This window comes from Schistocerca gregaria, chromosome 1 (assembly GCF_023897955.1).
Source record: "Schistocerca gregaria isolate iqSchGreg1 chromosome 1, iqSchGreg1.2, whole genome shotgun sequence".
Classification (NCBI taxonomy): Eukaryota; Metazoa; Arthropoda; class Insecta; order Orthoptera; family Acrididae; genus Schistocerca; species Schistocerca gregaria.
The window spans coordinates 1,119,228,222-1,119,254,286 of NC_064920.1; positions in this window are offsets into that span (position 1 = coordinate 1,119,228,222).

Here is a 26,065-nt window from a genome sequence, read left to right on the forward strand (position 1 = left end):
GCGAACTAGGATATGGAAGTCCACTACAACCTTCCTGCCAACATTGCTCCCAGATACTCCGCCAAATTATGCACTAGGACACTTTAAGTTATAAAGTGGTAATCTTTCAACAAAATTAAAGAAATTGTATAGAATTTGATGGTTCTCAACCATCCAATTTCAAGTTATCATAAACGAGTAAGATACAAAGTAAAAATAGCTGCAAATCTAGAATAACAAAAACGCATATTCAGGCAATAAGTACTACATATTATGTGGATTTATTTAGTAATAGGCAAATATACTACTATAAGGAAAAAATACATTCAGTGTATTAGGAAATAGAGATCGTACAGTTAACGCCTTTTTTACTCAGGTTCTTTCGCAAACAATAAAATACATTGTTTGTACGAGAAAAAAGAAATACGAGAAAAATATCCAGTGAAAAACCTTTTAAAGAAAGATCAGGGATTTAAACGAAGGACTGTCGTGTCGGAACGTGAGACAAGATGTTGATACAAGCATAATAATTAAAAATATTTCTTGGTGGGTATGAGAGGGTACAGTGAATATTTGAAAACTGAAATTTGGAAATTAGCTGCATCAATAATAAACCAAAACAGAATGTGGGATATAAGATGCAAATTTCTTTTCTTAAGATTCTAGAGCAAAACGCTACTACAGACATTCAAAGTTTTTTTTGAACGGTAATGAAGTTGCCTGTTAAATGAGCACTTTCATTTGTTCAGTAACATGCTATTAATATTGTTACTTAAAAACCGTCTTGATTGCAATTTTTTTTATTATTCATATGACCGGTTTCGGTTCATTCAGAACCTTCTTCAGATCTGATATTTCAGTTACAAGAGTAACCCGTCCAAATACGGACGGGTTACTCTTGTAACTGAAATATCAGGTCTGAAGATGGTTCTGAATGAACCGAAACCGGTCATATGAATAATAATAATTAAAAAGTTGCAATCAAGACGGTTTTTAAGTAACATTATGAAATCATTGATTGCTGTTATCCCATAAGACATTATGTCTGTTTTTGCAAAATGCTTTTAATAACTCGTGAGCTGCTCTTTACTGATAATTTCATAAATATACACAGTGGAGTCTCTGAGTTGTCTCTCCCCGAGATGTTGCGGGGGGAGCATTGTCACCTTTTACCACTTCTGTGCGCATTCAACCAACAAGCTTGCTGTTCATTGAAAGTTCATGCTCGCGGACAGCTTTGAAACATACGTTTGCTGGGGGTTTGTGAGGTTGGTTAGAGGTTTGATGCACTACAGTGTCTTTGCAGTTTAGTGAGAATGTTTCATTTAATGGAAGTATTTTCTTACAGGTGAGGTAGAACAGTGAATCCATTCGTACGGTGTTTTTATCCTACGGCCCATTTTTCAGTAATTTCATATGTTAAAACTGCTACGAATTAAGCAGGTGAGCTGTTATTTTCGGGTCGGCGTTATAAAATTTTGCGAGTCTTTGTGCTTTCATTAAGCTTGAAGCTGGTTACAGGGTCGTATTCTGGTCACTCAGTGCGAAGAATTATACATCACATTTTTTCATTCTGTTTTTCGATTTAGCTCATTTAATGTTGTTCTTGAAGTCGTGAATTTTGTGTCTTCGTGATTCGTGGAATTTCCGACATATCTTATACGTGTATCTTGAATGCCTTAAAATCATCAGAAGATTACTTTCATCTACCTGAAGACGCGTTTCACTTGCGATAGTAACGTGGCATTATTTTCTTAAGCTACGGGTAAGGTGGGTAAGGTCAAGAACAATACAAGGAGACAAAAAGAAAATCGTGTTTCACAACTATCCAGAAGAAGACTATTTTGAGGACAATAGCAGGATATTGCTTGAAATTTAATAGCTCCTGCCTCTGCCATTATGAATACCAACATCCTATACTTACGTACAAAATTTGGAAACTAACCAGCCCATTGTGGATTAGTGCACTGCTCTGAGGAATGTTAAGCATTCTAAAAGGCTATTTCATAAGATCCACCTTTTGCCATTGGTATACTAGTGATTAATGTGTCCTGTGGTTCAGTCATAGAAATGGAACATTTTACTATAGTATAAGGAAAGAAATTCTTCACTTAAGGTACTGTTCGAACATAAAACAATTCGATACAGTGCAACAATACTATTGTTGAATGTACTTAATTCTTACAAACTGTTAAAAGTATTGGCATTCAGCGCATGATTATACCTGCAGTTAGCACATTTAATTATTGGCTACAGTACAAAAGTATTTCCTTTGTGAATCTAGCACCTATTCTATTAAAATGTTAATTGTGTTTGAATTCAATACTCCTTTATGTATGTATTAAAATGTTCATATGTAATAATAATAATAATGATAATAAAACAAAATGGCTTCTATCCTCTGTTTGCTTGATTAGAAATCAATATAAAAACTGAATTACATTTGCCATATCTCATTTCCTTTTTCTTTAGTCATTTATTGTGACTTTTTTATGTACATTTTGGATAGCATTTGTCAGTCGTCATTCTGTACTCACATACTGCTATCAACCACCTTTGGCTATGTACCTGTGCTACAGTATAGAGATACTGAAGTCATTCAGTTCTCAGTTTCTACAAATGAATGCCCCGTTCTATGCATGCACGTTTCCAGCCATGAAGATTAGTTTTAACGTCGCAGTAGTCAAACTTCCAAAAAAGTTGCCGTCATATAAGTTTAACAGTTGAATCAGAGGCAGAGATAGTAGATACTAAAATTAATAATGTTTTTGGAAGTGATAGCAGATCGGGAGTTTGAAGCTATTCGACGTACTAAGAATAGTAAGGCATCTGGAGACGACAGTGATTTGATAGAAAGTAATGAAGCTAGTAGAAAGTAACACAAATGAATACTGGAATAGTATGGACAGAACATCTGTAGTGGAGGGCATTTCCCCCAAAACTGGAATAAATATTGTTCTCTGCACCAATTCTATGTAATGCAAAAGCTGTTCAGTAAAGTTATTACCACTGATACAGATACTAAACAAACAAAGAGACAGATATATTTTACATACAAGAATTACCTTACACAGACAACTGCGCTACATTTTCGCCAAAACACACAATATTATAAAAGCAATGCTGCTATTAATAATGTTCTTCCTGTACATAAGCGTGAGGAAATTGATGATATGACTAATGCCATTAAATTGTCATTATTATCGTTATACAGGCCACAGGATCGAATGAACGTCTTTCGATAACGACTGTGTCCATTAAAAAATTTCTTTACGAAAAATGTGGAATAATTAAAATAAATTCATTTTTGTTTTCTCTGTATTGGCCGGATGGCTCATATTAAAATATCAATTTTACACACTACATTTACCAGCCTCTGTACTATGTTTACTTTTATGCTTTAGATTACAACCATCTTCAGTTGATTTTTACATTGCTTTTGCTGTCTTGTCAGAGTCCATGTGGTATTAGAATGAAAATCTCTCTTCTACTTCATTTTGCGTTTAATATGAAATGTGATGTGAATATCGATATAAAATATATTGCAGGAGTGTTTAATTTACAACACGAATATTCGTTTACTTGCTACAACACCTACATACATAAAAGTTAATTGTACTGTAGCTCTTTAATTTAATAGCTTTTTCGAATCTGGAGCGAAACATTTTCAATTGCTCCTTAAGGCTGTTACTAACAAGGGGAGGCCATGACTCTGCACTTTTAGTAAGACGTTTAGATAACACAATGTATGAGTAGTAAGGCGTACTACTTAGATGATTTCTAGAAAGTCAGAATAAAAGTTTGAGTCGTTACTGTTCTACAGGTGCGTCGGGACCCCGAGTACGAGTTGGCGTCTGGCATGTATTTAGCATTTGAGCTCTATAATCGGTGAATTTCTGGGTGAGTCACATTCATGATTTTTCTAGTTTATATTTTTACAACACTAGTCATACTACTTCATATATATAACATTTGGAAGGCAATATGGTGAAAAGGCGAATGTATTTGCGTCTACATCTACATCTGCATTCATACTCTGCAAGCCACCTGACGGTGTGTGGCGGAGGGGTACTTTTTTTAAGTTTTCATGTTACTAGGATGTTTGGTAATTTTTACTATAATAACAAATATAACTGTCGATCAGCAGTCGACAAAACACATAATTTTTTCCTGAAACTGTGTGTCTGTCGAGATTTCCGAAACTCCTTATACCTGCAGTTGGATAAGATACCGAGTACTGCTGTGCACATGTACGCTTCGATTTGCAGATACAGGTTTCAAGGACGAGGGACAGGCTTAGAAAGTCCGAGTCAAATACCGAAAAATGAAGGTGTAAATTACTTACAGTTACAGTAGGGCAGAATATGAAGTTAACGTAAGATTAAAGGTCGAATGTGTTTCCGACATTACAAGTTGCAAGATGATATTTTTCTTACACATATGGAAAACATAAATTGAAGTGGCATCTGCCACATCAAATGAATACAGCTTTCCCGCATGCGTAAGGAATCTTCAGAGTTTCTAAGGAAACACAAGGCTCGTTGTAATTTTGAAAAAGTTTCTTTTTTTTCCAACAATTTGGATGCAAACTATGCTTAACGCAACATCTTCATAATTATCGATTCAGAAAACTGGTGATGTGTCACTGAAAAAAATTAATAGCATCTTAACAAACAGCAATATCTCGTTGGTTGTCAATCAAATATTAGTAAATTTGAAGGCACTTGATAAAGCTTTTAACTTGCCTGTAGAAACAAGAGTCGCAAATAAAATTGTTATGATAACAAAATTGATCGAACAAACAAATAAAATTAGAAATTTAATAAAAATTCATGCAAATAGACGTTTCTTTTCATCGCATTAGATTTAAAATGTAATAAACACGAAATGATATGACTGCAATTGAAAAAATATAAATGTTAAAAAAATATGAGCGGGGTTCTACCACAGGGAATCCACTGATACCTAGCTTGAACTGCATGATCACCACCTGCCCATATTAAGCGTCGCAATGTGCTTGTACATCAGTGACACATGATATTTTTCAGCAATATTTTCGAAATCTTCTAAGCAGTACGCCTTACTACTTGCGCATTATGTTGTTGTAATGGACTATTAACACTAGAAGTGTTCACGACCATCATCCTAACTTTGGAATTTTGGGTTTCTTATTGTACATGCGCCACTCTACTACAAAGCCCGTTCCCACCTATATAAATTCGGCATTTAGTGAGACAAAGTAGAGAATGCGAGTTGTGAGACATGGTTGTTTAATTAATTTGATAGAAATAATTTTTCAAGGGTGATTGTGACCCTGGAGGCTTTGTGTAACCGTCCTGTCACTGGGTGTGAGGCCATTTATGTGAAAACTGCAAGTAGGAATGACATTTTACTAACGGAAGATGCTATACAGGAGGCATTGTTTGAAGATTTCAATCATGAAAGGGACGTAAGTGAATTTCTTCCTGAAAGTGATTCTGAAGCTGATACTCCTGCAGCAGGTATGGACATTAGCAAAAGTGATCAGTCTGCCGAATCTTCAAACAGTAACGAAGAAAATACTGTCGTCCACACTAAGAATGGTCATTTTTAGAGCATAGCTGTCCCTAATAGCTGACGCCTGCCAGTTGCTGATAACATTCTAGTCCATGTTCCAAGAGGGTGGAAATAATGAATGAATGGATTTATGAAAAACGGAGAATGCCTCAAAATATTTGTTTAACACTTACATTTCATTAAAAAATAATATCGCTTCTAGCTGAACTCCTAATAAAGTCTTTAGATCTGGATCTCTTATACGTTTCGTAACTAAAACGCTATTATGGCAGTTAGTCTCGAATTTTGGATGCATTATTTAGTCTCGAATTTTTGATACATAAACAGTAATACTGATTGAAAGTGTATATAACAGAGGTGAAATAAAATGCGTTTAGTGTGTACACATCCAATTTCATTATAAAATATTCTGTCTTCTGGGAATTACTCCAGAAGATATGAGTAATTTAGAGTCTCTGTGACACTCGTGTTCAGTTTGTGTGACAGTTTCAGAAGTGTAAAGAACTAGGGTACAAAGTTCGAAGAAAACCGTGATCTGAATGTCACAACTTCCTCTTGTTAGCTTTTCTTGTTAGGGTTTCCGCTGATGTCGGTCACAAAATCACAGTTATGTACCAGGGAACTCGTTCTGTGCCGGAATATGCGAAGCAGCGTGGCCCGTAAACTGGCAGCCACGAAAGAGACGTTCGTAAGTCTTCGTTCTTTTTGAGAAGCACCCACGAGCGGCTGCTTCTGGGAGCGATACGGCCGCTTCCACAGGCGGAATCTGATTTGCCCGCCGCTAAATAAAGAGAGCTTCTCCGGCGCAAACGAGCGCAGAATTGGATTTGGCCCAGGCAGCGGCAGCTGCATCGCTCCGTCCTGATTTGCAGGTCGGCGGACCGTCTGCTACATCTGTGTCGCACGGCGGCCTATCCTGCCCCTGCTATATGGTGACAGGCTGCAGCAATATGTCGTTTCTCGGACTCGTACTGCGGCAGTATCAGTCTCGCGCTGCCTTATAGGACATAGTACTACTTGCTACTCGAGGAATTGAACACACGTTCCCTCTCTACAAGGATGTCACATAATATACACAACTGCCTCTCGTTTTAGTTACTGCTCTACAGTTTAAGACACTTCAGGGACCAGCATACCATTCATCTCAAATGCCTCAATGTCACCATTCCTCGTGTACAAATAGCAGAATTTACGAAATTTAGGTTGATTTCAACAATAGTTCTCCATGCAACTCCTATTTTCAATTATATAACGCTCGAAGAGCTACTGACTTTTAATAAATATCAGTTTCTGAATCTCTCACATTAAAATGAATGAAAGGCACGTAACACCTACACTGAAAAATAAACAACAAAAGGGAAACTCGTTGACCAAATCCTCGCTCCGAAACTTCTAGCGATTCTCGCAGGTATCTACGTCAGGTGATTAGCTATCGCCATAAACCACCTTTCATGCAAGAAATATGATAAATCAAACCTGTGCAACTACAAAAGCCCTCCCTGGCAATCAGTTATTTACCGAGTTTTTTCGTAAGTCTTACTCAACGGACATGAAGTACAAACAAACCACATAATTAGTGATTATCATGGAGGATGCAGGAAAGACAGATCCCGAGTGCAACAAATTTTCACACTCAAAATATCCTACAAATACATAAAGGCAGATAGATGTTGAAATCTCTGTCGTCTTCAACAATGTCATGACTCTGTAAAAATAACGTACATTGATCAGTGTTCTTGAAGAATTTGGTCTTCACTCAGAAGGAAAATTCATGAAATTTAATCTGAAACTGGAATGTAAATATACAAAAAAAAAAAACTCAACACGCATAAGAAACTTCTCGGTACTTTGGTAGAGCACCTGTAGTAACTCAATTTGGTAAAATATCTCAAGTAGTCAAATTCAGCTTCCTAGGGTGAATCACCCAACTTTCAAGATAAAAGACAATATATATACAAAATGTTTACAGAATGACCTCATAAATATAGCGAGATGTAAATGTCTGAGACCGCAGTACTCAATCGCTACAACACACTAACAAAATTCCAAGTGTTACACGCTTTGCAAACATAAATATTTGTAGACGTATGAGTAACGTAGGAATTTCGAAAAGCAAGAAAGGAAAGTCAGAGGGAACGTATTGGCAAAGTGTGTTTAGTTGGAATATGGAAGATAAGGAAATGTCAGGAATTTTGTCAACAAACTGAGAGAACCTCTGAAAGTCTGAGGAAGATATTACTTAAATTTTTCTTTCGCAGTCTCTGAACTAATGATGACATGCCGGTGAGAAGAATTCTCTGTGTCACCATTCCTTCGTTCAGAACACTCGACTAGAATTTTCAGTTTACCGGAAAATAGAGAACTTACTCCAACAGAACTCGGACAGATCGACAGAAGAGAAACCTTAAGCAGAGGGTAAGATATTAGGAGAAATAGAAAGTAAACTCATTAAATACAAATTTTATCATACACTATAACACAAGATTTTTTAAACATTTTCTCTCTCAGTGAAGTCTAACTCGACCACCGCACATCGTGTAATGCAGTGTTTTTCCACATTTTTCCCTAACAAAGGACTAATAGAACTGGTGAAAGCACAAGTTACTACATTATGGAGATAGTCTCTTCAGTCATGTCACTGACGTTCAGTACTTCTAAGTCACATTTATAAGTGGACGGCAAGGGGAATTCAGTCGAGATTAAATGTAGAGGACAAAGAGCTTGAAGCACAAATTCTAATGCCAGCGATGCAATGCCGCCATTGTTACAGTTGATGTGTTACCTGTGGTTGGGCAGTCATTAATAACGGAGAAGGTATTGAAGACAACATGATGGAATAGTGATTAAAGGTGCTCTCATATCTAGTGTGTGTAGCTGTTTGTTTGTTTTTCTTTTGTTTATTTTCAATTGCCATCTACATCACTTAGAACCAGGATGACTGGGAATTTGTAGGAAAGAGAGTGGATCTTAAAGTGTTATTGGAAATAAGGAAACTACAAAGAAGGGAGGTTTGTGGCAGACTGTGAAACCGTCACGTGTAATAATAACGAAATTACGGCACAAATTTGGTAGGGAAGAAAGTGTGTGTGTACTGAAGAAGGGACGAGGTGGTAGGAACAAATAACTGTCAGATGAAAGAGGGATGGACATAGTGGTTCAAGCTTTCACAAGGTCCAGATGTCTATGCTTGGTCTGAATGGAACCATCAGTCACCACAACTGTTTGTACTGGGCAAGAGATAATTCCTTTGAAGGACGAGCTGTTATCCTTCATTGGTGATCTGTGTGGTGCAGTGCGTCTGTCAGACAACTCGTAGGACTATTCTCTTTGAAGGAACAGCGACACATGTAACATATTTTACCATGTCGAATTGTAAAAAAGCTGCTCACCAAGTGTACCAAAATGGAGATTGTTTTTCACAAGACAGTGCACTGCCACATTACCATCTGCAATTCCTGGATGATACATTTCTTAAAGATTTCATGGTGATGGGAGTTGGATAAACTGAAAGAACCAGAGATTGTTCAGAGCATTAGGGAACGATTGACAAGTTCAAGCGGAAGGAATACAGTAGAAGAAAAATGGGTAGCTTCGAGAGATGAAGTAATGAAGGCAGCATAAGATCAAGTAGGTTAAAAGTTGTGGGCTAGTAGCACCCTTGGATAACACAAGAGATTTTGAATTTAACAGATGAAAGGGAAAAATATAAAAATGTCATAAATGAAACAGGCGAAAAGCAACGCACACGTCTAAAATGTTACATCAACAGGAAGTGCAAAGTGGCTAAGCAGGAATGGCTGGAAGAAAAAATGTAAGGTTGTAGTAACATTTATTACTAGAGAAAAAATAAATGCAGCCTACAGGAAAATTAAAGAAACCCTTGAATAAAAAAGATCCACATGTACGAATATCAAAAGTTCAGATGGGAAACCCGCCCTAAGCATAGAAGGGAAAGCTGAAAGGAGGAAGGACTACACAGAGCGTCTATACAAGGGAGAAGTAATTGAGGGCAATATTATGGAGGGGCATAGGACGTATATGAAGATGAAAAGAAGATACGACATGTCATGAAGAATTTGGCAAAGCACTGAAAAACGTAAGTCGAAACAAGGCCCTGGGAGCATAAAACTCTCGGTTGGAGTCCTACAGATAGCCTTAAGAGAGCCAGCCTTGAGAAAACTTTTCTATCACTTCAAGAAGAATACAATAATTCCAATTCCAAAGAAAGTTGGAGCTAACAGGTGTGAGTTTAATAAGTCATGGTTGCAAAATACTATACCATCCTATACGAAAGAATGGTAAAACTGGTAGAAGCCAACCTCGGGGAAGATCAGTTTGGATTCTGGAGAAATGTAGGAACATGCGAAGCAATATAGAGCCTACGACTTCTCATCGAAAATAGGTTAGGGAAAGGTAAACCTACCTTTACAGAGTTTGTAAACTTAGAGAAAGCTTTTCACGTCGTTGACTGGAATACTGTTTTTGAAATTCTAAAGGTGGCAGGGGTAAAATACTGGGTGCAAAAAGTTTATGATTTGTACAGAAACCAAATTGCAGTTCTAAGGCTCGAAAGGCACAAAAGGGAAACAGTGATTGAGAGGGTAGTGAGACAGACTTGTAGCCTACCCCGATGTTATTGAGTCTGTATATTGAGCAATCAGTAAAGGAAAGGAAAGAATAATTAGGTGTAGAAATTTATGTCCAGGGAGAAGAAATAAACACTTTGAGGTTTGCTGATGGCATTGTAATTCTGCCAGAGACAGCAAAGGGCTTGGAAGAGGAGTCGCGTCTTGAAAACAGGATGTAAGATGAACATCAACAAAAGCAAAACAAGGGCAACGGAATAGAGTCGAATTAAATCAGGTGACGATGAGGGAATTACATTATAATATGAGACACTTAAGGTAGTAGAAGAATTTGGCCATTTGGAAAGCAAAATTACTGATGATGGTGGAAGTAGAGACGATACCAAATGTAGACTGGCAATGGCAAGAAAAGCATTCCTGAAGAAGAGAAATTTGTTAACATCAAATATGGATTTAGACGGCCGTTGTGGCCGAGCGGTTCTAGGCCCTTTAGTCTGTAACCGCGAGACCGCTACGGACGCAGGTTCTAATCCTGCCTCCGGCATGGATGTGTGTGATGTCTTTAGGTTAGTTAGGTTTAAGTAGTTCTAAGTTCTACGGGACTGATGACCTCAGCCGTTAAGTGCCATAGTGCTCAGAGCCAAATATAGATTTAGGTGTCAAGAAGTTCTTTCTGAAAGTATTTTCATGGATTCTAGACGTGTATGGAAGTGAAACATGGATGATAAACATTTTACACAAGAACAGAAGCTTCTGAAATGTGGTTCTACAGAAGAATGCAGTGTAGTCGAAAGAACCTGCCAAAAAAATGCCAGTCCAGCTGTTTCCAAGATTGTTTAGAGCAGGTTGAGAAGCTCTTACACGTTCTACATACAGTACCAATGTCTCCCCATGCGATTTCCATACCTTTACATCCCTGAAGAAGCACGTTCTTGGTATCTGATTTGCTTCGCTCGAAGAGGTGCACGTCTGGGTACAGTCATTGCTGCAATCGTGGTTACGTAGGCAACCGCACACATTTTCCCATGAAGGCACTGACCGTCCCATCTAACAGAGGGAAAAATGTATATTTTACTAACCTTTACCATCTATCTCGTTTGATTTCAGCTGCAGATTATATATTCCTTTATCTGCTAAGTGATTTGTGGTGGTGGTTACCTGCAGTACCACCCTTCCGTATCCCTCAACGTTCCACTCAAGAACAGTGCTACGGAAGGGCTATAATTTCCCAGTACTGGGAGTTTCAAGAAGAATATACGTATTACAAAGTATTATTTTGTCCAGACTATTGATCGATACACTTCGGCTCGGCTTTTAGAGAAACGAATACATAGTCTAGTTTATGTTAATAGCAGCTAGATGTCAATTGTCTTCTGTTTTTCTTGGTAAGTTTAAAATGGCTACTCCGCAGCATAAATCATTTTGTGTTTTCGCATTTGTGAGGTGTAATTCCGTTATTACAGTGCAAGAACGTTTCAGTTTGAGGTACCAAACTGACCACCCGAATGGGTGGAACATTCGCAGATGGTATCGACAGTTTCAAGATACAGGATGTGTATGTAAAAGAAAGAGTCCTAGCCGCCCTCGTGCTCCTGAAGAAAATGTTGGACGAATTCAACAATTATGTCCCACAATTATGTCCAAAGCACTCCTTCAAAAACAACTCGTCGTGCCAATCGGGAGTTAGAACTGCTGCCTACAACATCAATTTTGCTTGTTTTGAGACGATGGTTGGTTATGAAGCAATGCAACTTGCAGCTGATATAAGCTATGCGTCCTGATAACAAACGCAAACGTGTGGCAATTTGTAACGAGATTCTTGATGCTGTTGACGCTGATAACACTTCCGCACAATGTATGGCATTCAGTGATGAAGCGACTTTATATGTTAGTGGTCAGGTAGACAAACACAAAATTTGAATTTGGGGCCTATAGAACCTACATGAAGCCATTGAACATGTACGAGATTCGCCCAAAGTCAATGTGTTTGGTGCGATATCCCGATTATGTTTATGGGCCACTCTTCTTTGATCGAAACACGATTAACGGTCAGCAGTATCTCGTTATGTTACAAAACTGGTTGTTTCCGAGGCTGAACAAAGACAACTTCATTTTAAACAAGACGGGGCACCTCCTCATTGGAGTTGCCAAGTACGTGAATATCTGAATGAAACTCTACCGAAGAATGAAATAAATAGGAAGTGCAGGGAAGCTAAGACGAAATGACTCCATGAAAAACGTGAAGAAATCGTAAACGAAATGATTGTCGGAAGGACAGACTCAGCATGCAGGAGGGTCAAATCAACCTTCGGTGACATTAAAAGCAAGAGTTTAACGGTAACTCATTTGTCAAATGCAGAGGGGAGCGGATAGATGGAAAGAATACACTGAAAGCCTAAATGAGGGGAAGATTTGTCTTATGTGACAAAAGAAGAAACAGGAGACGTTTTAGAAGAGATAGGGGACCCAGTATTAGTATCAGAATTTAAAACATCTTTGGAGGATTTAAGTTCAAATAAGATAGAAGGGATAGATAACATTCCATCAGAGTTTCTAAAATCATTGTGGGAAGTGGCAACATAACGACTATTCACGTTGGTGTGTTGAATGTATGAGTCCGGCGACATACCCTCTGACTTTCGGAAAAGCATCATCAATAGAATTCAGAAAGCTGAGAAAGCTGACAAGTACGAGAATTATCGCACAATCAGCGTAACAGCTCATGGATCCAAGCTGCTGACAAGAATAATATACAGAAGAATGGATAAGAAAACTGAGGATGTGCTACATGACGATCAGTTTGCCTTTAGAAAAGATAAAGGTACGAGACAGGCAGTTCTGACGTTGTGGTTGGTAATGTAAGCAAGTTTAAGAAAATTCGAGACATGCTCATAGGATTTGTCGAGCTGGAAAAAGCGTTCGATAATTTAAAAAGTTACATGATGTTCGAAATTCTGAGAAAAATAAAGATAACCTATAGGGAGAGACGGGTAGTATACAATATGTCGAAGAGCCAAGATGTATCAACGAGAGCAGACGACCAAGAACGAAGTGATCGGATTAAAAAAGGTGTAAAATAGAGATGTAATCTTTCGACCCTACTCTTCAATCTGTACGTCAAAGAAGCAATGATGAAAATATAAGAAAGTTTTAGGAGTGTAGTGAAAATTCTAGATGAAAGGATATCAACGATACGATTCGCTGATGACATCGCTATCCTAACTGAGAGTGCAAAAGACTTACATGATCTGCTGAATGGAATGAACAATGTAATGAGTACAGAATACGGATTGAAAGTAAATCGAAGAAATACGAAAGTAATGAGAAGTAGCAGATATGAGAACAGCGAGAAACTTAACATCACATAGTAGACAAAGTTAAGGAATTCTGCTACTTAAGCAGTAAAATAACCAATGACAGACAGAGTAAGGAGGATATCAAGAGCAGACTAGCAATGGTACAAAGGGCATTCCTGGCCAATAGAAGTCTACTAACACCAAACATAGGCCTTAATTGGAGAAATAATTTTCTCAGAACGTATGTCTGGAGTACAGCATTGCATGCTAGTGAAACATGGACAGTGAGTAAACTGGAACAGAAGAGAATCGAAGCATTTGAGATACGCTGCTAGAGACGATATGTGGTGCTGTTAAGAAATGAGAGAATGATTTCCATGGTACTAGAAGGACGTGAAGAGGGCAATACCGTAGAGGAAGACAGAAATTGGAATACATACAGCAATAATTGAGGACCTAGGTTGCAAGTGCTACTTTGAGATTAAGAGGTCGTCACAGGAGAGGAATTCGTGGCAGGCCGCATCAAACCAGTCAGAAGACTGATTATACAAAAATAAGTTCTCTTCTATTGTTAGTTTTTTTATGAGGGCTGGTGCTGCACTTGAGACTTTCCAGTCCATGTTGATATCTGTTGAGCTGTTTTTTGCACGTAAGATTAACATAAAATGTAGCATGACAGCTGTTATTTCTTAATAATTTTCGGTGTTGTGTGTTTAGTATTATTGTTTCTACTTGCTTTTCCAATTCAAGAGAAAGAAAGAAGAAATATGATTCACTCAAGGCTGAACCCTTCCAGAAACAAAGAGACTGTGGACAGAAGAGCTTCAGTATCAAATAAAGAATACAGCATTTTAAATGGACATGCACCAACGAATGAGAAAAACAGAAGTCAGGAAAATCATACATAAATTCTTATCAAAATGTGTCAAACATTGTAGATCACATTCCATGGAGAAACGCATTGATACTACTTGATGCCGAAATTGGCTAAGAACGTCAGTGCAAATATGTAATTAATACTACTTGGAGACTTTGATGCTGAAATTGGCCAGGAGTGTCAGTGCAAATATTCTGGGAATGTCAGTGCATATTCATAACAGGAAAATTTCCTGCATATGAAACAAGCCATACAAACAGAGAAAGAATCATAAGTTTGTGCAGCAGCATAATATAATACTAAAATCGATATTCGTCAAAAACACATCTTAGAAATCAAACTACATGGATACTGATAAGAGCTGTTTGTGGTGAAAAATGACTCGAGGACATTGCTACAAGGAAACACCCTGCAGTGTAGGTACAGTATACAAAATATACTTAATGCGCTGGTTTACGTTCAGACAACGACCCGTTATTAAATTCTAGTTTTGATGATTATTGAGAAAATAGTACAAATATTTTGACATACAGAAGTTATCTAAGTTATTTATAGATGATTTCAAAATACTTTTGAAAAGGAGAATACCCAAATGCTTCGAGGAAAAAATATTCAGGCAGCAGAAGAAACTACTAAGGAAAAATGCCTCTTGAAAAGAAGATTGTGATGAGTTAATTATAAAGAATATCTGGAATGCACATAAGAACGATAACAGTGAAATTTTATAGAAACGAGGCAGTTATCTCTAAAACGTCTCGAAATGGTCGAGCACAATATGAGAAAAATCAGCTAACGCCAATTGAATGGTATTTTAAGCAAAACAACACTGGACACTTTTATAAACCACCAAAAGCAGTTTACAGAAGAACGTACACAACTCCAAACTGTTAGGTTATAAATCCAGAAACACAGGATACTGTATATAATAATGAGAACTGCAGAATATTTGCGGACTACTTCAAAGAACTCCACAGTTACAGTTCACTAAAAGAACAGTTTAATTGATAATATAATCCAAATACAGACAGACTCAAAGCCATCAACAATTGAGGAGGTCATTGAAACCACAAAACAAAAGTAACAAAACATCAGGAGAAAACGATATAGTTGCTCAATAACAGAAAGATTGTAATGAAAACACTGCAACTTGCAAATAGAAGTCATTAATAAAATTTGGACAACATATAGGTTACTACCAAAACAGAAATTGGCATTAATACATTCCTTATATAAAAAGAAACGTACCCTAATCAGATTCTGACTACCACCAAGGGAACCCCTTTTGGCCAATGACGTGTAATATAAGGTCCATGGCACACTGCAAGAGACCAGAGGAAATATATAACCTACAACTGCAGGAATAACAAGCTGGGTTTAGGAAGGAAAGGTCTTATGCAGAGAAAATACTTAACCTAAAGAGCATGATAGTAAAGACGAAAACTTGAAATACGTGCTAAGATCTATAGATTTTGAGAAGGCTTACCACAAAAATGATACAAATGCATTAATCAGTATTGTAAACGAATCTGGACGCTATAATAAAATAACAAAAATACCTACTCTAACTTTAATAAACATAACACTCTCAAAACATTCTGAAATAAATTCAGGAGCAGGACAATGAGATGTTTGCTTCCATTTCTTTTCAAGTGCCCATTAGAGACGTTAGTGACAGACTAGATGTCTATACTTTGAGTTACTAAATCACAGGTTAGAGCTAAAAAAGTTAACTGCAGAACTACAAAAACAAGAAGACACCACACAACCAAAAATATTGTTTGAGCAAATAAAGTTAATGACATATTTCAGTGAGACGCCACAAATTCTTGAAATTCATAAACAAAATATTAAAAAACAAACTTTTTAAATACATAGGAGACTGGAAAGTAAGCATTACAAAAGAGATTATATCAATAGAAAATAGAGTAAAAAAAATTAAATGAGCATTCAGATAACAATGTATGCAACATAAAACTAAGATACTATCAAACAGTGGAAAAGCCTGAAACACTGTGTACAACTAAAACACTTACACTGACAAGATTTATGATCTTGAAAAACTGGACAAAGTTGAAACAATAATTCTAAGGAAATAAGAGAACGTAAAGGAAATAGTAACACTGGTCAAAATTAAGATGAAACGGAGAGCTCTATTTAAAAACGGAAAAACTAACAGATATACTAAGGAAAAGGAGATTGCAATTTTATGGACACGTATACCAAATAAATAATAACAGACTATCCTAGCAGTTCCTAAACTTAATAAACAGCTGAAAACGGAAACCTACATGTTTCACTGAAATTCACAAAATCATCGAAAACTCTGTAATTCGAATGGGCAAAATCGCTAACACAATACACTTCTGTGAGTATCACGAAGGAAAGAGTTTCAGAAAAGAAAGTAGTCTTCAGATGTAAGATAATTGACCCTGGAAGACAAGAAATGACTCCCACAATGGATGAAGGAAGTTGGGGAGCTGCGAAAATTAAACATGAAGAAGGAAAACGATAATTGATTTATCACACCCTTGGAAGTCTTATTCGAATAAATTAATATAAATCATTCAAAATAGATTAATAAATAATTAGACACGATGAAGTTCAAGTGACCATGTTACTAATCAGTATTAATAAACATAGTCTTAATAAAGCAGTCTGACTTAATATTGTGTGACTCACGGACTGACACAGTTGGCAATTGCACACGGATTATATGAGCACTGGTTATGAGATGGCTTAGACTATCATGTAAATTGAAGCACATATACAAATGTAAACATAAAATATTTAGAAGATCGACTAAAAATATGACGAACATAGTCGGGAAACGACTATACGAGTGAGAAATAGCATGTAGTAACTATTCATATTCAGAAAAATGATAAAGTAATTGGAAATGTTCTACATCAGAACAAAAAATACACGACATCCCGTACTGCGTGCTGTACTGGTAGATATTAAGCTTTCATCTTAAGCAGAACGCACGAATGCTAATGAAGATAGCAAAGTTAATCTTCAATAGTAACTAATGAAAATATTTACAGTAATCACTATTTGAATACATATTACAGTAAAAAGCCAAAGAAACTCGTACAGCTGCCTAATCTTCTATAGGGTCCCGGCGAGCCCGCATAAGTGCTGCAACACGTCGTGGCATGCACTCGACTTGTGTCTGAAGTAGTGCTCGAGGCAATTGACACCATTAATCCCGCAGGGCTGTCCATAAATCCGTTAAGAGTACAAGGCGGTGAAGATCTCTTCTGAACACCACGATGCAAGGCATCCCTGATATGCTCAATATTGTTCACGTCTGGGTAGTGTGGTGGCCAGCGCAAGTGTTTAAAGTGATGAGAATATTCCTGGAGCCATCCTGTGGCAATTCCGGACGAGTGTGTTGTCACATTGTCCTGCTGGAGCTATTCAAGCTCGTCGGAAGGCACAATGGACATGAATGGATGCAGGTGATCAGACAGAATGCTTATGTACGTGTCACCTGTCGGAGTCGTATCTAGACGCATCAGGGGTCCCATATCACTACAACTGCACACATCCCACACCATTACAAATCCTCCACCAGCTTGAATAGTGCCCTCTAACATGCTGGGTCCATGGGTTCATGAGGTTGTCTCCATACCCGGACACGCCCATCCGCCCGATAAAATTTTAAAGAAGACTCGTCCGACAATTCAACATGTTTCCTGCCAACAACAGTTCAATGTCGGTGTTGACGAGCCAACACGAGGTGTAAAGGTTTATGTCGTGGAGTGATCAAAGGTACACGAGTGGTACTTCGGTTTCAAAAACCCATATTGATGATGTTCCGTCGAATGGTTCGCACGCTAACACTTGTTGATAGCCCAGCAATGTGAGGCATGGTTGCACTTCTGTTCTCTTCAGTCATGTTGGTCCCGTTCTCGCAGGAACGTTTTCTGGACGCAGCGATGTCGGAGGTTTTGATGTTTTACCGGATTACTGATATTCACGGTACCCATCGTGAAATGGTCGTACGAATAAATCCACATATTGGAGATACTGTGTCCCAAGCTTGTGTGCCACCTATAACACGATATTTAAACTCAGTTAAATCTTGATAACCTGTCATTGTAGCATCTGTAACCGATCCAACAACTGCGCCAGACGCTTGTTGTCTTATACAGGCGTTGCCGACCGCAGAGCCATACTCTGCCTGTGTACATATCTCTGTATTTGAATACGCATGACTATAACAGTTTATTTGGCGCTTCAGTGTAAAATAAAGCACTTAAATAACCAAGTACTGAGGCACTTACGTATATTCTTTGGATAATCTACGAACCATTTCAATTGCTTCAACCGTAACACTAGATCATTCACAAACGACTTTTTGTGAACCTATTATTTTTCTTAATTATCACTGTACAACGTATTGCCAGGATGGATAACAAACGTAAAATTCACGTTGGTTTACGACGTAACACCTGATCTGTGAAGCATGCATACTGGGACGATGTGGGAAAGTCTAGATCTTTCGTCGCTAGTAAGCGCCGATTGCTGATGCTGCTAGATGAGGGCAATAGTGCGGTGCCATGACGCGGTTCATTGTTAACGCCGCCGTAGTGGGTCGGGAGGCGTAGAAACATTAGAATTATCAGAGAATGCTACCAGCTGCGCCGTACCTCAGTGATGTAAGTGCAGGGAAATTTCTCTACTATGTTACATTTCTTACCGAGTGTCTAGCAGAAACATATGAAAACGGACAAGTGACATCAGCAGTCGCTTAGACAAGAAAGTATATGTAGTTGCATAATTCAGATGTGTCGCTCTATCTTCGCTCTTACGCTTTTACAACACTTTTTTCAATAGGAAACTTCGTGGGAGTTTAAAACCGTATATCGGACCGAAACTCCAACATGCGACCTCTGCCTTTGGCTAGCAACTCCTCTCCTGTGATTACGGGTCTTTTAGATCTATTTGGCCAGCTTAAGTTCGTGTCTCAGTCCGACACACAGTTTTAACTACCAGTAAGCTTCATTTCAGAAACACTCTGATTCAGAGTGAAAATTCACCCTCGTTTCAGTACGTTCACACACACACACACACACACACACACACACACACACACAAACACACACACTCACTCACACACACACACACACACACACACACACAGAAAATGTAATTAATATAAGTTGCAATGTTGGATTAGTCACTTTCTGTAAGGCGAAAACAAAGAACAAACAAAATTGCCCTTTCCATATGCAGAACATACTGTACAATAAAACACAACTACAGATTCATTGAACTGTTTGGTTAAATGAGAAACTTTGCAAGCGACTCCAGATTGTCTTTTTTCTGGCACAGTTCAATAGTCTCTTCGTTCGGTAGTCCATAGAATTTTCTTGAAGTGATGTGCTGCACTTCAATGGAATTACGATGCACAACGTTTTTTATTGTGAAGGAGCCGACGTAGTAGTGATTAAATCACTTATTTTCATCTTTTATCCTATGAGATGTCCTATGAGACTTGATGTGAATCTAGTGATTCACTACATGTATTGAAAGTTATATGTATTGAAGGTTTCACTAATTTATCATGTTTCTACTCGCAAGTAATAGCTTTTTTATTCATGTGGTCTGGTACTGGTTGCAGTATTTCAACACTTTAGATTGCAGTTACATGTGGGTACGTCACTTGCTGTTCCGAAGTACTGAATGGCTTCTTATCGAACAAATACGTATGTGGCAACATACTTATGCTATCATAAACTGTTAATCACTGTTTCGAAGTCTTAAATTCTTTTTTCCATAGTAGGTAGTAAATAATCTGCCAAGCTCACTACAAATCGCTGTATTTCATTAGAAGGTTGATAACAAGTGGAAAGTAGAACTTGATTTTTGGTGTGATTCTCCTTCAACTTTTCACATACTTTCGATCTCAGCTGTGAGCTGTTATCGTTGAGGACGCATCCTGATTTGATTATATTCGAGAAATATATATCCTTTAACTTCTGGGGAGTTATGCGTCTGTTGGGTTTACACAAAGCATAAAATAAACATATCTTGAAAAAAAGTTCCAGTTGTGCCGTTATATGTGTAAAATTGCGGGTAGATGTTGAAAACGGTGCATAAAGGTCGATTTGAGGAATCTGGTCATTTTCGTGATACGCTGGCCAGCGGAAACCTAAGCCTTCTGAGACAAGTCACGTGATTCTAATATCACATGAGCTCTTTTTGCCGTTTTATTACCTATACAATACTGTTGCAGTTTCCTATTGCGTTTACGTTGGTCAAAATATCCGTAATTATCGTGAACATATTTAACAAGAGCATATACCATATGGTAAGGTATGCGTAATCTTCAGTAGCGTAGAATTAATGACTGTTGGCATTAAATGTTCTGTAGTGTAAATAATACTGATTAAACATTACTGCACTAGAAATGAATTCATCTGGATTGTCAGAGTTTCTACTTCCATTAATGTTTTGTGGCATCTTCTTCTGCCAAAATATTGTGTAGCGGTTTCTCGATAAACCTCTCTGTTACAACGTCCTTGATGAAATAAATATGAATATCTCTGTAGCGGGAAGAGCAATTTGATCGTTGCCGTTTTTTGCTACCTACGTCGATGGGATTACAATAGTTGCTATATGACCACTCAGTGATTACTGGTTACAGCATTCTTTTAATTTCGCGATCCACAGCTTCATAATGGAAATGGGTAAGTCTTATTTCTAAGTGGCTCAGGATTCTTAGAGTGTGATTTGTGTCTCCGCCTTCTCATTACTCTGGTTTCTCAGAAAACGCAGTATACACACATAAAAAATTTTTGCGTCACCCTGGTTCCCAGAACACTTGAACATAGACGTTGACTGTGGATATTGTATCACAGACACAGTCCCTTTGACAGTTCAGAGATGTCACTAAACCCGCCCAAAGATGTAAACAACCATGCATGAGCAACGCCTATTAGACGCAGGGGGTCCGACAGCCAATCAGTTCAAGTCATTCCACCAGGAAGGAGGTACACTCTTCGTATAGTCTGTAATTCAGCCATGCCTAGACGGTCAATACCGCCTTTCGATCGCATCCGCATTGTTACCTGGTGCCAGAAAGGTCTCTCAACAAGGGAAGTGTCCAGGCGTCTCGGAGTGAACCAAAGCGATGTTGTTCCGACATGGAGACAGGAATTGTCGATGACAGGCCCTGCTCAGGTCGCTCAAGTGTTACTACGGCGGTGGATGACCGCTACCTACGGTTTATAGCTCCGAGGAACTCTGACAGCAACGCCACCATGTTGAATGATGCTTTTCGTGCAGCCACAGGACGTCGTGTTACGACTCAAACTGTGGGCAGGCGTCCATGGTGAGGTCCATCTTTGCAACCACGAAACCATGCAGGACGGTACAGTTGGCCCAACGACATGCCGAATGGACCGCTCAAGATTAGCATCACGTTCTCTTCACCGATGAGTTTCGCATATGTCTTCAACCAGACTATCGTCGGAGTCGTGTTTGGAGGTAACCCAGTAAGGCTGAACTCCGTAGACACACTGTCCAGCGAGTGCAGTGAGGCGGAGGTTCCGTGCTGTTTTGGGGAGGCATTATGTGGGGCCGATGTACGCCGCTGGTGGTTATGGAAGGCGCCGTAATCGCTGTACGATACATGAGTGGCATCCTTCGAACGATAGCGCAACCATATCCGTAGAATATTGGCGAGGCATTCGTCTTCATGGACGACAATTCGCGTCCACATCGCGCACGTCTTGTAAATTTCCTTCAGGATAACGGCATCGCTCGACTAGAGTGGACAGCATGTTCCCCAGACATTAACCCTATCGAATATGCCTGGAACAGATTGAAAAGGGCTTTTTACCGACGACGTGACCAACCAACCATTCTGAGGGGCCGAATCGCCGTTGAGGAGTGGGGCAACCTGGACCAACAGTGCCATGATGAACTTGTGGATAGTATGCCTCGACGAATACAGGGATGCATCAATGCAAGAGGACGTGCTACTGGGGATTAAAGGTACTGGCGTGTACAAAAATCTGGACCACCATGATTGTGCAACATGTAATGTCTCGTTTTCATTTGCAATAAAAAGGACGGAAATGATGTTTATGTTCCTCTCTTTCACATATTGATTATGAATGTCGCCAGATAGGATACAATGGTACGATGCAAAAGTAAAGAGCTCCTTACCTCATTAAACTGTTTCTGGGCCTCATTCAGTGGGCTGATAAATTTGCCCTTTTTCACCCACTCCTTATGACTTACAACTCCGATCAGTAGCTGACCACAGACGAGGCAGGAAGATTACTCAGACGTACAAACAAGGTAAACTGCATTCCCTACAGGTTTAATGTCAGCAAAATTATGAGCTCACCAACACCACCCATAATCCATAATCAGTTACTGAACTTACGTTGTCTCAAAAAACATCGACAACCGCCGCGTGCCTGGGGGTAAGTTTTGCATCAATGTTATTTAGCCAGTATGCACATGTTTGATCCCCTTAGTGTTTTATTTTGTTATTCCACTAATATGTCTTGAAAAGGCTGCCAAGTCTGAACTTGTTGGAACATAATTTTGTAAATGACGACCTTGATGGAATGATATTACTTTTATACAATGGTTCCAGACCAACTTCCTCGTATCTATCTTCAGTAAACTAGATGTATCTATTCTGCCATCCTAAAGGTATCCCTTAATATTTGAAGTTGTGATTGATAACAGGAATTTCTCAAAAATTATATCTTTTTCGCTGTTTACGCGTGCTAGTTTATATGATTATGAAACAGACTGAGTTATCTACCTTAACCTGGAAGAACTAAATATCTCGAAAAATACACATTGCATAAATATAATATTCCAGATGAAAATTTAATATTTTCGAGGAGGAGATATGTCTGTGCTAAAATTGGCTACCTCCTAAAACCTGCTCCCCAACTTTTTACTTTCAAACGAGAACCAGCTATTTTTATTGAAGATTCGGGATGTACGCTAAAAAATACCCAGGATTTGTCTTAAACCTTTTTCATTCGTTGCAGGTGACGCTGTGATTGGAGCGAAAATTCCGGCAATTCGGCGGAACAACATTCTGAAATAAGCCACCCTGATGTTGAGATTGGAGGGATCTCAGTGAAATCAAACCTCCATACGCTGCGGGAAGTCACAGAAATCAATCCCGAGAGAAAAAAAAAAACTACATAACGGTAAATAAAGCTTATTTTTCAGAATATTTAATGTATAAACTTTAAAGTTCTACTGTATAGTCAAATTTGTGAAACTAAATTATTACAACACTATCAGCTGTTGAGAGTGAGGAAGGTTTCAGTTGCATCGAAAATATGAAGTAGAATGAAATGGCTCGCTTCTTAAGTTCTTACAGCGCCATCTACCACGACTAGGGGAAATTTATTTGGCAAATCCCAAGTATTTTATGGTGTAGGTTTCCCATTTGAAAATAAAAAATAGACCCCACTATGGTTAGGCGGGGTGGGGGTGTAGCGGGTTAGCTGCTGCCCAGTTTTAGCAAAGGCGGATTTTCCCTTTGAAAATATTAACTTTCGATTTGAAACTTTTTTCGTATTATGTGTATTTTTAGAGACGCAAAGTGTCCCAAGTTAAAGCAAGCACCATATATATTCCTTCTTGTCCTGGTCATCACCTCAAAATAATTTGCAGTTTTTCAAATATAACGCTGGCAACAATCAAAGGCAACCGTTTTAGATAAAACGTTAAAGACACAAAGCGTAGTTAAAACTGAGCACTAATTGCGTCAAAATTAATATTGTTTGGGGTTGCACATTCTAATTAGGAATTAAATGGAGGGTCTGTAATTGAAGTAATTAAATTCAGTTTTATAAATTTATATTTTAATGTGACGATTTTGAACGCTGTCCTCGGAAAAGCATATACTGTTAAAAGTTTCGCTGAATCGCTTTAATCGCGGTATGAAATGAAATTCTTTTGCTGCGATGACAATACATACACGTTTAATGTGTTTTCAAACGCTGTGATTTTTTTTCCGGCGTGAATGTCCAGTAGAGGAGGAGTACTTTGTCAATGGCTCTTGTAAAAATACAAATCGTTTAATCAGTTTCATTTGAGCCTCTTCTATAGAATAGGATTAGCCTGTAAGCCGATTGTGTTGGGTGTGAAAATAGTCGCTCTTGTTCGTTCGCCAAATTTTGTGGTTCCAATCTCCAACATATTTAATTTAACTTATTTGTACGTTCTTTTTTATCTTCGAAAATTAATGCAGTTTAAACGCTATCGTTGTTTCATATGCTTTGATGTTCCAAAATCAGAAAACAGTTTTACGTAAACGCCCATGATTAATTATAAAAGATAAACATAAAATATGCTATTTATTTCCTTTCGGAATAACTATCGGGATGAGCGCATATGGTATACAGGCAGATCTTGAATAGAATCGACAAACTCCTGGGACGGATTCCTGAAGGGAAATAGAAGAAGAAATGTCCTATTAACGTGTGTCGGGAAATGGACGGTTTGCGTGCAACGACGAAAAAGCGTCCCCGAACACAGTACAGAGCTGCATCGCACCAACGTTACAACATGTCTTCGAAGTGGCCTCAATGGAATGCAATTCACATGCTCACACGTCCATCATGGATTGCCGAAATCTTTCGCGCGTTCCAACCTCTCTCCGAGTAACATCACAGGCGTTGTGAATACTCTGTTGAAAGGTCTCCACATCAGGAATTCTTTCAGCATACACAACCCTTTCCAGATGCTCCCAGCGGCCAAAATCCAGGGCGTTGTCGTCTGGTGATCTGGTAGGCCATGCTACACCGCGTCCGCGTCCTATCCAGGATTCGGAGATAATGTTGTTGGTGGTGGTGTGTTGGGGCTTATGGGCGCTCAACATCGAGGTCATCAGCGCCCTGACACACATTAAAAGGATCGAACGTGGACAGACCTAAGAAAACTTAAGCACACACTCAAAGAAAGCAGGAAAAGAAGGAAAATGTTACATAAGAAAGTAAAACCTAAGGAAAGGGGAAACATAGCAACAAGATGTCACAGGAAATTGTTATTGGCTGCCCACTTACATAAAATATGGGCTAGCTTGTCACACAGTGAGCAAATTAAAATCCTCTCCCTAAAATCTTTGTAAAAACATTAGACATGTCACAGAACTTTAAAACTTTAGCCACATTCGTCCGAGTGTTGCCTAAAACAGATGGTAGGTCCGCTGGCAAGTCAGCTGCGGCCCGCTGGTCAGAAAATAAAACGCAATCCAATAAAACGTGGCGCACAGTGACCTGGACGCCGCAAGCACCACACATTGGAGGGTCCTCTCGCCGGAGCAGATAGCCATGCGTCATAGGGCTGTGGCCTATTCGAAGCCGAGTGAGGAGAACCTCGTCCCGTCGATGGGGCTGAAAGGAAGTACACCACACACGCGTTGTGGGCTTGACTATACGGAGCTTATTATCAGTCACTTCCAGCCACTCATCCTCCCACCGACGCATAACCCGTGAGCTCAACAGCGAGGTGAGTGCGTGCAAGGGGATAGCACACTGAGATACTTGTGGGGCGAGACACGCCTCCTTGGCTGCGAGATCTGCCCTTTCATTCCCAGCAATGCCGACATGCCCCGGAACCCAGCTACAGCCTTCCCCAGTCGCTGTAGTCGGAGGAGGTCATCCTGGATGGTCTGGACACTTTTGTCTGCCGGATACAAACGTTGCAATAAGTGAAGGGCACTGAGTGAATCGGAACAGACAAGAAATTTAGGAGAGGAAGAATGTCTCATGTGC